We start from the raw sequence: 17,716 nt of genomic DNA, 5'->3' as shown, positions 1-17,716 counted from the left end.
CATTGCAGCTGCTCAGCTCCTGGGTGACACTAGGTGACTCTGGAGGCTGGACAAGATGAACCACTGGTCTGATCCAGCAGGGCCCTTTTCCTGTTATGCTTGTGCAAGAGGCTGGCTACAGAGAAGACAAAGATTCCGAGTTCTCTGTCTCGGCCTTCCGCTTACCTTTTCCCAAAACTCCAGGAGTAGTCACAGTGATTGGCCAGATCTCGAATCCTCCCTTAGTAGTTCCTACCTGAAATCACAGAAAAACCAAACAGATTTTTTAAAATGCTGTCTTTGCTAGATTCAAAGCTGGACTTAGAGCCAGGATGCCCAGCCAGAGGGGAAGCGCTCATGGGGACATGTAGGGTCACATGTCCCTGGGAGCACACCAGCTGGTCAGGTGGGGGGGAAGAATCGCCCCCCACACCCCTCCCCTTGGGCCCACCCCACCTGGTTGCTTCTTCAGCTGGCGGAGCCTCCGCCGGCTGAAGGAGCAGCCAGGCAGGGCTGGGCCGAGGGGCGGCCCGCAGCAGGCTCCCTCTGGCTTAGGTAAGTGGGGTGTGTGGAGGTATGGGGGGGTTGAGGGCAGTTGGGGGGCACCCGAAGCAGGTGTTGCCCTGGATGCCGCCACCCCCAAACACACACCTCTGTGCCCAACCACAAGTTGCAGTCTTAAAGACATTAATAAGGCATTTGGGATGGGAAGCACAAGGTACAGAAAGCCACAAACAAATATTTATATCTTCAGTTCATCTCTCATGTGATTCCCTTCTTCCACTAAGCAATTCTATCTCCTCTCTACTGCTGGTTACAAAGCATCAGTCAGGGTTCTTGAGCTTTGTAGGACCCCTGAGGAGTCTGGGAACACACATCCAAACCCCAGCCTGCTCATGAAACCCCACTCCCCTGCAGGCCAGCCCCCCAGTCCACTGCCATGATGTTTCAAATTACCACAGAGAACTGTTAAAAAAGCATTAATCAAGTTCACAAAAGGGTCTGCAGACAATCAAGGAAACAGCAAAGAAAGGAGACTCCATGTTCAGGAGCAACAGGCCTCTGGTTTCTAAGATAAAGACGACAAAGAGGGAGGGATTTTATCTCTCATCATGCTCTGCTTGTGAGCCTTCTCGTGGTATCTAGCTAATAGCTTTCAGAAAGATTGCCAAATAAGACAGACCTTTCATTCGATCCAGCATGCCAATTGCTCTGTCTTTGCAAGTTTACATCATACTCCCAGGCCCTGAGGAAGTCCCTACAGACATTTGGGGAGGGATCCAAAATCCTTTCCCCATATTCACAGACTATTTAAGGAACATTTAGGCAATGAAACCAATCTTTTTCTCATTTTGATCCTCAAGGTCCTCAACACATGTCTCCACAGGCATTTCTTTGAAGGTAAACAGAGGAGGGTGGGGGATTCATTTTGGAACAGGACAGCATTTCAAGCAGATCTCTGTGATTCAGGCATCAGCGCACAACATATAAAAGAGACCAAGCATAGACTCAAAGAATCATAAAGTTGGAAGAGACCCCAAGGGCCATCAAGTCCACCCCCTGCAATGCAGGAACACATAATTAAAGCACTTCTGACAGATGGCCATCCAGCCTCTGTTTAAAAACCTTCAAAGAAGGAGACTCCACCACACTCCACTGTCCAATAGCCCTTACTGTCAGGATGTTTTTCCTGATGTTTAGGTGGAATCTCTTTTCCTTCCCCTTGAACCCATGACTCCAGGTCCTAGTCTCTGGAGCAGCAGAAAACAACCTTCCTCCCTCACCAACATGACATCTCTTCAAATATCTAAACACAACTATCATGTCACCTCTTAACCTTCTCTTCACCAAACTAAACATCCCCAGCTCCCTCAGTCTCTCCTCAAAGGGCATGGATTCTTTCCAGTTCTGTTCTTTGAAAGTTGAAAGCTAGATCTACAGGAAGTCTATGAAGATAGCCACCACACTAAGTCAGAAACCTCTTGGCTTGGGCAGGTAAATATGATTGTTCATTGACTTCTAAATCTGTAGGAGAAACACAGAATCTGGTACTTGGGAAGGAGCTTACCCAAACAAAATATGGAAATCTGAGGCATTAGCATTCCGACTGCAGATGAACATGACAAGAAGGCACCATCCAAATAGAGAAAGTGCTCATAATTCTATCATATCTTTATGCCACCCTTCCTCCATGGAGGTAAACATGGTTCCCTTTTTATCTTCACAACAACTCTATGGAGTAGGTTTGGTTGAAAAAACCTCTCACAGATCCAAGGGTTGGTCTTCTTGCTGGACGAAGCTCAGGGGGAGAATAATTCTTTCAGGCTTCGGCTGAAGATGGATTTACACAGAACTGACTGACCAGTCCTTGTGTCAATCAGCTACCTCCTCCCTCGACAGAACAGGGTTACACCCAGTGATTAGCCAGCCCTTATGTCAATCACAATGGCAACTTCTTCCTATCACTGAAACCCTTTAAAAACACTTTGAACAGTGACAAATCAACGCTTGATTGGGCAAACATGTGTGTTGGGGGGTCCCTTTTCATATGGTGGGAGGTGAAAACAGTGGCAATCAGGAACTGATCCACAAAACACTATCTTTTTTAGAACAAAGACCAGAGGAGGGGGAGAGCACTACATCAGTATTAAACAACAACAAAACCTTTATTAGGCAGAAGTTAATCATACCATAAATACACAAAATAATCTCATAGGGCCAGGACCTGTGATAAGTACTGAGCAATCTTCTCCAGAGCGTGAGGATCATCACTGTTCAAAAGTCGCATGGTAATTCGGCTTAGAGGACCGTTAATCTTGGTTAAGAAAGAACAGCCATCTCTAAGCAGAGAGTATTTTGGGCAGATAAACAAAACACGTTCAAGACTTTCAACAGAAGTCAAGCAGTTGGTACAAATTCTGTCTGACGAAGGTACATTACAGAAACGTCCCTGTTGCAGAGCTGTATTAAAAAGGTACATGTACATCTTTACATCCTAAGCTAAAGGCTTCTATTACCTTAGAAATCTGCCATGTTCCTCAATAGTCTGTCAAATCCTAATTCTCTTCTGCTCGTGAATTTAGAACCTAACTTGAATAATATAGTGCTATAATTCTGTCACTGAAAATACTCCTAGGTTTGCTGCAGATCCTGAGGGACTTACTTTTCCTACTGTGATCCAAAGAAGGGTTACTCCATACTGCAGAGTGGAAGGGTGAAAAAGGCAAGACCTATAAATGCAAGGTAGATGCATTTCTAAGCTGACTTCTAGATCCCCCAGGGCACTTTGAACCTTTACGTTCTCTCTCAATGTTTAAACTATGATAACAATATCATGAACCAACCTCTGGCTAGCGTGGAAACAGCAATTTCTTTACAACCAAATTCTCTTTACAGCCACAGAACAGTTAAACAGATTCATCTTCTCTGGAGGAAACTCCAGGTGACCAAGATAATAGGAGAACAACATTGAGATATCTTAAATGGAGATAAACATAGAATATCCATGTGAACATCAATCTGAACAAAGGATTCTAACAGGTCCTTCACCTGCAGTATGAACTCATCTTTGTAAATTGTTCTGTACGCGCAGGTGGAATAGCAGATCAGCTCTTGTGGCCCCTTCCTTCAACCTTCAGCCAATTGCCCTTTTCAAAACACTTTAAAGTGGCATAGACATTACGCTCATCCTTCATCTTACCCTTCCTCTAGCCTGAAATACATACATTTTAAACCACTTGTAAAAATGACACTGGAGATATGAGCACGTTGGCCTTTGACACTAGCCAATAGGTCCCCCAAAAGCTAGTTTCCCTCCAGCCAGCATGGTGTAAGAGCAGGTGCACTCTAATCTGGAGAACCGGGTTTGATTTCCTGCTCTGCCAGATTAGTTTGTGCACTCCCAACACCTGCCAGCTGGGTGACCGTGGGCTAGTCACAGTTCTTCGGAGCTCTCTCAGCCCCACCCACCTCACAGGGTGTTTGTTGTGAGGGGGGAAGGGCAAGGAGTTTGTAAGCCCCTTTGAGTCTCCTTACAGGAGAGAAAGGGGGGGATATAAATCCAACTCTTCTTCTTCTTCCCTTCCTAACCTGCTGGAAGCTTGCAGGCTATTTACATTCTAGCCCCTGAAAAGTTTGCTCCATGCCATCAAAACTGATGTGCATTTTCAGGGCAGCTGAGGCACTTTCAAACAACCCACACCCCACAGTCTGTCTCTACCAGCACAAAACACAGTTGGGGAAGGGGTGTGTGTGGGATCACTGTCTTGCTGTAATTCATTTTGCTTTTCTAAGTATTCTTTGATCTAGCAATAGTTTGACCCTTTGGTGTATTTCAGTACCCAGAACCTAAAGCCAACAGTCCTAAACCAATCAACTAATTTAAAAAATCCATTCATAACATGTAGCATCCCATTTGTTTCTATCCTTTCCAGCCTTCTTGGGAATAAGGAATAGTATCCCAGAGTTCAATGCAGTCATAAACAAAGAAGCAACATCCAGAAGTGATACCTTTACAAAAAAATTTAGCTTGTGATAGTGCAAGGTAAATACTAAGCACTTCCACTTTAAAAACAGTGTGAACATTTTTTTCCCACATGATTATCTTAAAGTGAAGTCTGAACTTGTAGGTTACATTCTGGGTTTAGCGGAGAAGAAAGGTACAATAAGTTAGGAAGCAAACCTTGAGTCCATCAAGATCAGTACTGTCTCCAGGGTTTCAGGCATGGGTCATTTTGACCCTTTTCACTGGAGATGTGGGGGATGAAATCCGAGATCTTCCGCATGCCTAGCAGATGATCAATCATTAAGTCATGGACTCTCCCCAATTTGGGGAGGGGTGTATGAAGGGTAAAGCAGGCAAGAAAACAAGGAACTAACCCAACCCTCTTACCTAAAACCCTTTACCGCACCCTGATCCTAGATACATGAGAGGTACCAGTGATTTCTCAGTGATAAAGGAAAGGCACTCTGCACATGCTTGGGAAACTTAATGTATTACAAAGATAAGCGCAAGTACTAATATCAGTTCCTCAGACCGAGCCCCACCTCCAAATTAACCTGAGTAGCCAGACCATCCCAATTTGGGGAAGGGAATTGGAATGAATAAGGTAGAGAGCAGAGAGCATGAAGCCATTTTATTCCCAACGCCTTTCCCTGGTTGTCTTTCAAAATCCACTCTGGTTTCCTCAGTGACACACAAGAAGGGTTTTAATTAGATCTGGCAGTTGGGATGTTTGGGTCAACGGCTGATTTGAGATGCTCCAATAAGCAGCATGAAGGATTCTCCTCTGGAGGGGCAGGCTGTGTTCTTCCTAAGCAAGGGTGCTCCCAATTTCTGCGTTGACCAACCCCACCCCCGCTCGGATGAATTCCTAGGATCCCTTGCAGACACTGCTCACGTCTGTCAAGCAGATCCCTTCTTAATCAGCCATTAACACTGGCAACTGTGCGGCTTGCGCGCCAACATTCCTGTGTACATACCAACTGTGCCAAGGTCTAGCACAGTCCTTCAGGCAAGTTAGCATCCAAGGGTATTCAGCTGACTCCAAACCAGCATGCTGGGAAGACCGCGTTTCCTTGGCTGCATTCCTGGGTTGTTGTTGTTTTTTTTTTTGGGGGGGGGGGAGGTGCTGCTGCTGGTGCTGGATAGTGCCAATGTCTACATATTAAGCACAAAGAGACTAACCACAGCTCGGTGAACTACAAGGAATGCAAAGCCATCCAGGATGGCTGTTAAGTCTGAGCCCTGCTTAAGTGTGAAAAGCAGCTTCAGCAGATGATCCAGTGAAAAGGATTCTTAGACCCTCCTGTCTTCCCATTCTGCAGCAACCTTGCTCCAGATCACTCCCCACCCCCCCCCCGCGCCCGCCCTAAAGTCACTGTGGGGGTCAAAACATAAACATAAAAGCAAAACAGTCTTTTCATGCTCCACAAGTCCATTGGCCCCCAAAACCTATTTGGGCAACGCTGTTCAACCAGGCAATTCTGCTCTAGTTGCCTCCTCCAAGCTGCACTGATGATCCCTGTGCTCGAAATCTTTCATAGGGGGCTTCTCCGCCCCAGCCCCCCCCCCCCAAAACACACACCCACCTACCATATGCAAACTGACTGGAAAGTGCCTCTCTCACAAACGTCCTCTTCCACAAAGCCTCCAGACACCACAACACCACACTGGCTATGAGATCCAGCAAGTTCCCAGATCTCAAGGGCGACAAGATCAGAGTTGGGGGGACCACGACACATATACTGATCCCCCCCAAAAAAATCCCCAATTGCTCCCAACCCCCTTCCCCAAAACTGCAGCCAGCCCCAAAGCCTGAAAATCCCGACGCTCCCAGCGCTCCCCCACCCTCTCAGCAGCCATTCTCCTCTAAATCACCCCTTGTTCACCTACATCTCCTCTTGCACCCCTCAAATCCACAAACGCACAGCCGGGTCTCGCTCCCCTTACCCTCTCCGCCCCGCAGCCGGCCCGGGAATACAGGTGGGGTGGGGAGCAGGTCCGGCTCCTTCTCCGGCATAGAGGCCTCGGCCCCCTTTGCACATCCTCCCGCCCTCACGGGCCCGACTCGGGGCCTGCTATTGTTGGGAGGAGGAGGACGACGACGACGAGGCGCCGCGGCAGCAGCAGCAGCAGGAGGAAACTCACGGATCCGAGCTCCGCCTCATCCGTCCCCCACCTCAGCTCGGCTGCCTCAGCCCCAGACCCTTTCCCTTCTCCTGCATCCTTCCTTCAGCCTGGCTCGCCTCACAGCTTTACACATTTCAAACCAGGGCTATTTTGCTCGCCCCATGGAAAGGGGGGTGGGGGTACTGCCTTTCTTACAAGCTGCCCCCCCCCCCTTATGAGAAGAAGCATCAGAATGCCCCCTTGCCAATAATAGAAAATAACATGTTCACTCGGGGACCCTCATAATTTAATCCGTGGGGAATCAGTTCATGTCCCCACCACAAATCTATCCAGACTAACTATTTGCGGGGCTACGCAAGCTTTTTAAGATTAGAACATTTATGGGGGAGAGATTCGCCCACAACCACTCACCCACCCACAGTCACAGTGGTATTTTTATTTCAGAATACAGAGATCTTCAAGTTCCTTATTTGAAGGGAAATAACACTTGAGAATGCTTTGCATCAAAATGAAGTTTGAGGCCCACTTATACTGCGAAAAGACACCTTTCTAGATCCCAGTCTCTCATGCATTGATACAAGATTTGGGCAAAATCCACGAGGATAGTCATTTTTAAATGCTACTCAAATTTTAACAATCTTGTAGCACCTTAAGTGTAATTTATAATTATGTTTTAACCTTGTGAAGCTTTTGGAAATTGTAAATATTAAATAAAAATTTAATGGAAAAAAGACTATTGCAGCAAAAGCATTCACAATTTCTGAGTTGCACCAGCTTCACACAATGTCAGGATGTACAGGCAACCCCTCCATTTCAACAGTTATCTGGGATCAACATGCCCCCTTTGATGGGAAAGTTAACACAATTGCATTAATATTATTATCAAACTTATACCCCACCTATCCCTGGTCACAGCCAAGTTTGGGGCAGCTTACATTCAAATTAAAATAATGCATAAGACTCACACAAGATAAAATAAAACAATTCCATTCCCCGTCCTATCATAAATGGGAATGAACACTCTTCAGCCCAAAACAGGTAATCAAGAATGGAGTTACTATCAATAGATGATACAGTGTGTTGATGTTAACAACAATGGTCTAATTGACTGTTGGTGGTAAGTGGTCGGGAGGACATCAACTGATGTTATGACAGCAGATGGATGGTCTCAACCAAAGGGCTGGTGGAACATCTCAATCTTACAGGCCCTGCAAAGCTGGACAAGGTTCTGCAGGGCCCTGGTGTCAATAAACAGAGAGGTTCACCAGGCTGAAGTCAGGGCCAAAAAGGTCCTGACTCTGGTCGAGGCCAACCTAATATTCTTAGGGCTAGGGACCACTAATAGATTCCCATCTGAAGTACCGAGAGACCTTTGCAGGCAATATGGGGATATGTGGTCCCTAAGATATGAGGATCCCAGATCCTGTAAGGCCCTGAAAGTCAAAGCTAACACCTTGAACACTCGACTGGCAACCAGAGCAGCCAATACAAGATGGGAGTAATATGCTCTCACTGAAGCTCCAGTGAGGAGTTTGGCCACTGCATATTGAATCAGCTTTAACTGTCAGATCAGACGAGCTGCTGTAGTTTAACCTGGAGGTGACATTGCATGGATCACTGTGACAAGATCAACACAGGAGAGGTAAGGGGCCAACTGCCCAGCCTGGCAAAGATGGAAAAACACTACTTTGCCCATGTGCATGTCCTGGGTCTCCATTGATGACTCTGAGACCCCACCCAGGCTTTTGATAGAGGACAAAGTTCTTAAAGCCACCCTGTCAAATTGAGGCAGTAGGAAGCCCTCAGGCTTCTCCTGCTGATCCAGTCACAGTCACTCCATCTGCGATGGATTCAGCTGCAGCCTACTTTTCATCAACCAACCAGTCACAGTCTCTAAATACTATTGCAGAGCATCTGGGGCAGAAGCCAACTGGCCCTCCATCAACAGAATGAGCTGGGTGCCATCAGCATACTGATGACAACCCAGCCCAAAGCTCTAGACCAGTTGAGCCAGGGGTCACCTATAGATTTAAAACAACATCAGGGAAAGAGAAGCCCCTTATGGCACCCCACATTCAAGTGGGCACCACTGGGATGTTCTCTCCCCAAAGGATACCTGCTGTCCCTAGGCCTGGAAAAATGAGGCCAGCCAGTTCAAAGCTGTGCCCTGAATTCCAGCATCAGTGAGGCAGGGTCAAAAGATCATGATTGACAATGTCAAAAGCTGCAGTGAAATCTAATAACACCAGCAGCGCTGATCCGCCTTGGTCAAGTTGTAATTGGAGCTACTCCGTGATGGTGACCACCACGGTCGCCGTCCCATGGCCAGCGCGAAAACTGGACTGGAAGGGATCCAGTACCTCTGCATTCTCCAGAAATACCTGCAGCTATTCTACCACTGCTCTCCAATTAAACGAAAGGTTTGAGACAGAAACGAAAGGTTTGAGACAGGGCGGTAATTGGCCAGATCCATTGGATCTAAAGATGGTATTTTCAAGAGCAGGCATATTATTGCCTCTTTTTGCCTCAATCTCCAACAGGTGGCCTCATAGGTCCTCATGACTGACTTTCACCAACCATGAGGGGCATGGATCAAGACAGCACCTAGTAGATCTTACAGCCGTGAGTACTCAGTACGTCAAACTGGGAAAGTAGGGTGAAGTGGTCCAGTATAGGATTAAAAGACAGCCAAGTTCCCGTAGTGTATCAACTGTGGCAGGGAGATCTCAGTAAAATGACAAGATTTTGTCTGCAAAGTTGTTCACAAAAGCCTCACAGCTAATGGCCAATTCCTTATTTTTGGATCCCATTGGAAGGGATGTCAGTGATCGAATTACCCTAAATAATTGTGCTGGGTGTGAGCTAGTGGAAACAAAGAATGGTTTCTTTATGCTCTTAATTGCTATCTCATAAGCTTTCATAAACGTTCTATAAGATGTTCTTGCCGCTTCATCATGAGTATGTTGCCACACTCACTCTAGCTGTCTAAGTTCCTGTTTCCTCAGCCATAGCTCCTCAGTATACCAAAGAGCCACCCTGATGTAGGGGCGAAGAGGGCATTGGGGTGCAATAGACTCAATGGCTTATGAGAGCTGGGCATTCCAGTTCTCCATCAGCTCATTGAGAGAACTGCCAGTAGGCCTCAGATCCCACAGGGCATTCTGGAAACCACGTGAATACATAAGTCTCTGTGGGTAAGCATAAATAAGCCTGTCACCTAGACAAGAAGGAGTGATCACACCCACCCAGACCTTCAGAGCAAAGTGGTCAAACCAGTAGAGATAAAGGCCACATCTAGCCCTGTCCAAAAGATCAGATCCAGCATGTGGCCCATTTGGGTGTGTAGGTTCCATATTAACCAGGAAGAGCCCCAGTGCTGCCACGGAAGACACTAGGCCCATTGCCTGTAACCATGTGGCCACATTCTACATGGATGTTGAGGTCTCCCAGAACTTGAAGCCTGGGGTACCTCAAGGCCCATTCTGACACAGCCTCAAGCAGTTTTGGCTATCTGCTGGCACACTAGGTGGCCAGTACACTAGCAGAATCGGCACATTCTCTACGGATTCCCACACTAGGCTAACACAATCAATGGCAATGATCCTTGGGGCAGGGACTGCCCAGAAGGAGAAAGCATCGAAACTAAGTATCGCCACTCCACCCAGCCCTTAGTCCAAGTCTGGTGAAGGACTGAGAAACCTGGTGGGGTAAGTTCTTGCAGTAGTGGTGGTGTAGGAGGTTAAGAGGAGCAGCAGTGGCATAGGAGGTTAAGAGCTCGTGTATCTAATCTGGAGGAACTGGGTTTGATTCTCCGCTCTGCCGCCTGAGCTGTGGAGGTTCATCTGGGGAATTCAGATTAGCCTATACACTCCCACACACGCCAGCTGGGTGACCTTGGGCTAGTCACAGCTTCTCCGAGCTCTCTCAGCCCCACCTACCTCACAGGGTGTTTGTTGTGAGGGGGGAAGGGCAAGGAGATTGTAAGCCCCTTTGAGTCTCCTACAGGAGTGAAAGGGGGGGATATAAATCCAAACTCCTCCTCCTCCTCCTCCTCCTCTCATCCAGGTCTTGGTCACGCATGCCAGGTCAGTATTATACAGTATGAGATAATCCTGGTCTTATTATCTATGGACCTGGCATTGCACAACATCAGTGTCGAAAAAGAGTATAACATCCTCTGTCTACCACACTCATGTATAACATCCTCTGTCTACCACACTCATGTGTGAGAATGGGGTGAAGGTTAGAAGGGGGCGAGCTTGTCTACACCTCCCCCTCCTTCTCTCATTTGCCTTCTCCCACTGCTATACTTCCTCACCCCATAATCACTGGGATCCCTGGCCCTCTACCAACCTCCCCAAAATGGACCATATTTCCACCCCCTTCAGCCCTGTACAATTCCTAACTAGAGTTACAGCAGAATTTCCAACACCCCTCCCCCACAAATATAAAATCATAGGGATGTGTGCCCACTAGCAATTTACTAATAACACTCAACAATGACAAAAAGACAACAAAAACAATCCGATAGTGGACAACTAAACAAACCTAACCTATGGGAATAACAGACACCACTGCTTTTCTGAACCAACTGCCCAACCAGAGACAGTGAGCTACTGTGCTGCTTCACTAAAGAGTCTTTGATAGTAATTTCACACTGGGATTTTCAAAAACTGCAGAGGGCAGCAGTGGGAAGTCAATCAGTTCCAGACTACCCCGAGCACAACTGAAGCTTTTCCTCAGCACTTTCAGTATCTACTGACAGAGCTTAGTTCTCCATACTCCTGGAACAGCAAAACAAGGGCTTTTAATGCAACCAGTTCCAAAACGATGATCACCATAGGTCAGAGGTGGCTAGCAGGGGCTGATGGGAATTGCAGTCCATGACATGAACATCTGGAGTGCCATAGGTTGGCCACCCCTGTCATAGGTGCTCTTCCATCTCCTCCTGACTGCTGTATACCGGGCCGTTGCCACCCAGACCGGGATATAACTTGGCTACCTCTTCTGCTTTTTTCTCAATTCTGGGGATCTTTTCAGCTCCAATGGCCGGCAATTGCTGCCTCCTCCACTTTTCAAATTGTTGTTGTTGCATCTTCCCTCCCCAACAAACTTGGCTTGACATGAGCCATTTTCTTTTCATCCCCTCAAAAAACAATTTAAAAGCTGTTAAACACACTTCAGGCAGCCTGATGAAATCTTCAGAAGTTCCCGGGGAGGAAGGTGGAAGACATCCTAGTTGTTTGTTTCGCTAATGTTTCACTTTCAAGAGATGTGTAATAAAACGGAAAAGGATGATAACATTTCTATAGCCGTCTTACACCTTGCCACATCATCATCCCCACAAAGTCATTTGCTGCTCCCAATTTTTAAAGATGGGAAGAAGCTCCTGGACCAAATACAGTCATTCAAATAGGTTTACCTGGCCTCCCTACTGCAAACACAGTAAGTAAGTAATAGGATAGATATGCAAGAAAGTAAAGGGAGCACCTGGTGCCACTAATCTCCTGACAGACCACTGGAAGGAGTGGAGATTGACCTCTCTTTCCTGAACCCCAGTCTGAATGATAGCTGGTATACTGTGGAGCTCCCTCTGCCTCCAGCTGGCTGGACTTCCTCAAACCCCAGCCGGGAGGCAGAGAGAGCTCCTTATTTGGGCAGTGACTCCCCCTGATGTCACTGCCCAAATAAGGAGCTCCCTCTGCCTCCGGCTGGCTGGGAAAAGGTGCCTCGGTTCCCCCTTCACCCTCCAAGGAGGGCAGCAACAAGCGGTTTGTGCAGCCACATGGAGGTTGTCCCGGGCCATGCCCCCAGCCTCAGCAGAGGCCTGAAGAGCCCGCCGGCTGCAGGGGTTTCCCCTTCGCCCTCCGGGGAGGGCAGCAACAAGCAGCTTGTGATTATTGGTAAGTGGTGACTCGCGTGTAAGCCGAGGGGGCATTTTTCAGCCTTAAAACAGGGCTGAAAAACTCGGCTTATACGCAAGTATATACGGTAGTTTATACCCCTGTTCTAAAAAAAAAAGAGAGGTGCACACCCTAGGGGTTTTGCATGAGATTCATCAGAGGGAAGTAACTAGAAAAGTAAAAATTAAAATAATTATAAACACATGGACTTCTCCTGGGGAAAAGGATGTTCCAGAGTTTCCACAGAAGGCAATGGCAAACTATCTCTAAACGCCTCCTGTGGGGTTGCCATAAGTCAGCTGTGAGTTGACAGAACTACACACACACACACACACACACACACACACACTCCAATTCTTTTAAAGTGTCAAGGGTTGAACATGGGACCTTATGTATCCAAAGGAGATGCTCTACCACTGAGCCATAGCCCATTCCTAAATGGCATCTGCCATTCTGCCAAAGACTAGTTTCACACCTGTCTAAGGAAAATCACTGCAAGCTATCTTGCCATACCTCACAGACACGAGGCAGATTTATGTCATCCATTGCCAGTTTCAGCTAATGGAATCAATACAACTACAACATTATTGCTGAAAATCTCACTCTTATATTTAGATACAGAAAGAAATTAAGGCATGCTTTGACTCACTGATTTCAATAAGACAAGCACTATATACTTTGTCTTGATTGCACCCTCAAATGTTAGTGCTACTTTCTCAGAACGCCGAGAATCTCTTCAGGAAATGCTTATCTTAGCATTCAACCTGAGAGAAGTAGATCAGATGTCATCCAGATCCAGTCCAGTGCAGAATTGGGAGGATGGCTTCTGCTCTCAAAACCAGGGAGCAATTAAACCATGCTTATCTAGCTGGTTGTTCCCTCACTATTGTACCTTAGACACCACTGCTAGCATTTTTAAAAGCCCACAGATAAAAGACTGTTTCTGTAACAATGGCAGTGATATGGCAGAAAGCCAGTCCTACCTCGTAAAATCCCAATTTGTGGAGAACTGGGCAGATAAGAGCAATTGACCTTTCCAGCTCTGAAACATTGGCAGGAAGATGACAACAATGGCCCACACAGACTGGCAACTGGAAATGGTACGTCAGGAACTAATGTTAAGATGCAAGCAATATTATTACCCCATCTGATCAGAGTAAACAAGCAAACCAAAAACATTTTATAGTGTATATCTGCTGCAGCAAAAGCATTAATTCACCCCACATGATGCTGAGGCTAAAGCAATTCAAAATGGGGACTTTTAAAAAAATAGTCAAGCCTTTGGTAGGCTAACTGGCATATCAGTATCATCAAGGAGGAAATACTAGAGATTACACAGAACCATAGCAATGCAGGGCAAACGGAATGACTCCGGGGAGACACAGGGCTGAAATTCACTTGATTACAATCCCATAACGGGAAGTCCTCCAGACGTTCAGCCTGGTTTATGCTTGTTATATGATGAGAAGGAAGTGGTGGAATGGAAAGCTCCCACTTCAAACTGGAGGCAGGAAAATCACATTAATTAAACCTTTACTTACATAAACAAGTCCCTGCAAGTAGAATATTCGATCAGGAAGAGGGATGGGATGGACTTGAGTCCCCTGTTATGTGCTAGGTTTTTTAATATATGTCCTCCATCTTTATTTGAGAGAGAATACAGAAGGGACATCTCCCTCAAACCTGCACTCGACCACTTTAGGATTCGACTACTTTATCTCATTGCACATGTAGACTTGGCCTTCTTTGATTCTAAAAAGCAGCAATTAGAAAAACCTGAAAGGGACTGCTTATTCTTCCATCCCTGCGTGACTTGCCTCATTAAAACTGGTCCCTTTTAGCCAAAACAGTGTAGGGCTCACTTCTCATCAGTGTGATGTAGCAGTTGGACTCTAATCTGGAGAACTGGGTTTGATACCCCACTCCTCCACATGAGTCAGTAGGCTCTTATCTTGTGAACCAGATTTGTTTTCCCACTCCTACATTCCTGCGGGGTGAGTCACAGTTCTCTTTGAACTCTCTCAGCCCAACTTACCTCACAAGGTGTCTGTTGTGGAGAGAGGAAGGGTAAGTCCCTTTGAGTCTCCTTACAGGAGAGAAGGGGGGGATCCAAACTCTTCTTCTTATCAGGATGGGTTCAGAGGAAGAATCAACACACATCTCCCCTTTCCCAAGCAGTACAATCTGGATCGATATCCCCCCCCCCCCCCAGCTAATTTTTAAAGCTTAAGAAAACATCTAGGATTCCAAGCAACACATGGTGCTCGAGTTCCCTGACTGGCCCAGAATTGCTTCATTCCTTTCCATGGCTGTAAAGAAGTCCACAGAAGGCGAATGGCATTCCTCAGCGTTACCTTACAACTAAAGAAAAAGGTTGGCGTGGCTTCTCAAAAACCCTTAAAGATTCTGAGATAATTACAGTAAGTTACCTCATTCTTCGAGTTGTGTGCTGCTGCCCCTTTCTCCAGAGGCCTCTTAAGCCAGCCAAGTCTTCTAGTCCTGTTCAAACCCCTCTTTTGTAATTTAAATCACAGGGCCCAAGAAGAAGATGACAAAGGAGGTATACAAGCAGCAGAGCAAATGCAAGAGTCCATTTTAAAGTTTTGCTCCAATACTAAACCGTGCAGGGACTTACCCCAGAGAAAAAGCCAACTATGTGAAAAAGATGCAGAACTGTGCCAGCTAGCCCCTGTTCCCCGGTAGCCTGCACTGTCTGCCCCCTGGAGCTCAGCTGTAACAGGCTGTCATCCCATTGGTCTGTATCTAATTCATTTTCCTCCCCACAAAGGCCTGATTCACAAGGTGGCTCTGGCACTTGTACAGACGGGTGTGTCCCACCAACCAGATGGGTTAGCAAAAACATGCAGAACGGTAGTGGGGGTGGGGGGGAGAGAGAAGAGTGGCAGGATAATTGGAACCAGATGATTTTGCTGCTTTGAGCATGATTCAGAATAACCCTCAACACTTCTCTGGCCGAAAGTAGTAGTGCGAAAGGAGGACATCTGTTATCCTGCACAGGCGGAGGACAGACAGGAAATGGAGGACAGAAGCACACAGAGAGAAGGAGCATGGTTCAAAAAAACACATCTTCAGAGAATTTGAGACCAATCTGGGAAACATTTTAAAGGCCCTGATAGTTTCTTCAGAGCAGTAATCACAGATTATTACTCCACACATTCTGCAGCAGGAAAGACAATACAATTGTAGGGAAGAGGAATAATGAATGCATGCAAAATTACATAACTAGCCTAGATTATTTCTACTGGAATAAATGTAGAATTAGACTGAAGGGAAAACAAAGTGACAGATGGAATGGGAAGAGAAATGCATTGTAGGAAAAGGCTTTCAGGGAAAACCTATCAAATGTCGATGCCCTGTTCAGACAACCCCACACTCAACTGGTTTTAATGGTTTGCCACAAGTCAAATGCACATTATTTGAGTTCCTGACGTGTTCCTTTGAAAAGAAAACTAGAATTGGGGTTTTCCACACTGTGCACAGGACAACAACATCAGGAATGAATATGCACATCTGAATGTAATTTTGAGCCTCATCATCCCCACCCCAAACACACAGTCTGAGGCCAAGAATTGAAGGCTTTGATTTTGCTGAAGTTGGGAGCCTCATCCTTTCATCCGTAGATGCAATAATGCTGGACCATGCCCAAGTGTGACCTCCCAAGGAAGAGAAGCCAAAAGTGCAAAAGAGGCAAGGGAGGACCCATTCTCAGGTCATTTCACATCCCAGCATGTCTTGATGTGAATCATTAAAGTATTTGTTGTACACAGACACCACGTATGTTTAAGGCTTGCTTGTCTTCTGAAGCGAAAATCCATTACTCAAGGTAGTTTCCAATGTAAGAATCACCATGCTGAGTCAGACCACCAGTCTGTCCGCTCAGCATTTTGTCTACAGATGGCAACCAGTCAGTCAGATGTTGCAGGGAAGAGCATAAACATGTGAAATCTCTAGAAACTGTTATTCGGAGAGTTACTCTCTGCTTGAACTATCCTCCGTATTTTTGTCTCATCCTTTTAGCATCACCATTTTTGCTATCATCAAAACATCCTGCAGCAAATACTTCCATCCGTTTTCAAGGCACTGCTTGAATTTAAGTATTAGGGTTTGCCACAACATGTCATCCAGCAGGTAGTAAAGTGCTGCTCCTTCAGAATAGAAACAAGGTACCATTTAGCAGACTATTTGAGGCCTGGTTCGCATGCCCAGGATAATGAATTGGTAGAATGGATCGCACCATTCCTGACCATGGGTGAGGGAATCACATTATGAAACATTCCAGTATGTTAAAGACAACCAGAGAACCAGCACAGCAAAGGAAACCGGCAGAAAATACTCGCTGCTATGCTTCATTTTCTGTTTTCCCTGAGGAATTTTTTTAATACCAGGAAACATTCAAGGTTGGAATACACCACATACAGTCTAAAGTAGTGAGAAAGTCCATTCTATTACTTCAAGACTAACTTATTCTCAAGCTGAAAAAGGAACAACCGGTCTGAACTGGAAGCCTAGGGGAGTAAAACAGGCAACCAGTGGCACCTTAAACAATAACAGCATTTATTTCACCATAAGCACATGGTAAACAGCATTTTAGAGCACACTTTATCAGTTACATAGGAATGATGTCTAGGAGACAGCCTCGACATTCTCAAAAATAATTTGGCCAAAATTCAATAGAATTGTTCAACTTTTTTTAAAGCAATTTTTAAAAGTCTTTTCAAAAATTCTGCAGTAGGAAATTTACTTGAAAAAAATTCAGCTTTGTATATCCCCAATCACGGGTCCCAGGTATATAAACTGAGAAAGGAAATGAATGTACTGCCCCCACCCAAGACATTTGTAAAGGGACAAGCAGCACCAAGTTCCAAATGCAGAGACTGCATCAGGATGCAAAATAAAACAAAGCATCTGCTGCCAACATCTGACTGCCCAGACACAACAACTGCAACAAAAATAGCAACACAGCCACAGGCAAGGATGCAGTCATTTATTTATAGCTGTAAATGGTCACTACCACCACATGTCTCTGCATCAAGTATGCAGGGGGAAGCTGCAGTTCACGCATGTGAACAAGAACACACAACATTAAATCCCATCCTTTTATCCCAGATTAATTTTCTCACATTCACTATCACCCTCCACTTTTGTATTTTCAGTCAAAAATCTGCTGCATTCATAAATGGGC

At 46.0% G+C, this 17,716-nt stretch overlaps 1 protein-coding gene across 3 annotated transcripts in view; it reads right to left on the bottom strand.

Annotated features, from left to right (window-relative positions):
• Window positions 1-17,716, bottom strand: part of NCKAP5L (NCK associated protein 5 like) — a 56,650-nt gene that overhangs the window by 17,354 nt on the left and 21,580 nt on the right. The window contains exons 1-2 of one of the 3 annotated variants that reach the window (XM_048490443.1): window positions 6,374-6,622; window positions 166-235 (exon numbers count right to left, since the gene is read on the bottom strand). The gene's annotated coding sequence lies outside the window, so the exon portion shown is untranslated. Of the gene's footprint in view, window positions 1-165; window positions 236-6,373; window positions 6,623-17,716 lie in introns of those variants that run through there. The other 2 variants (XM_048490442.1, XM_048490441.1) reach the window with 2 other exon arrangements.

This window comes from Sphaerodactylus townsendi, linkage group LG03, assembly GCF_021028975.2.
Source record: "Sphaerodactylus townsendi isolate TG3544 linkage group LG03, MPM_Stown_v2.3, whole genome shotgun sequence".
Taxonomy (NCBI): Eukaryota; Metazoa; Chordata; class Lepidosauria; order Squamata; family Sphaerodactylidae; genus Sphaerodactylus; species Sphaerodactylus townsendi.
This window is presented reverse-complemented; position numbering and strand designations above follow the sequence as displayed.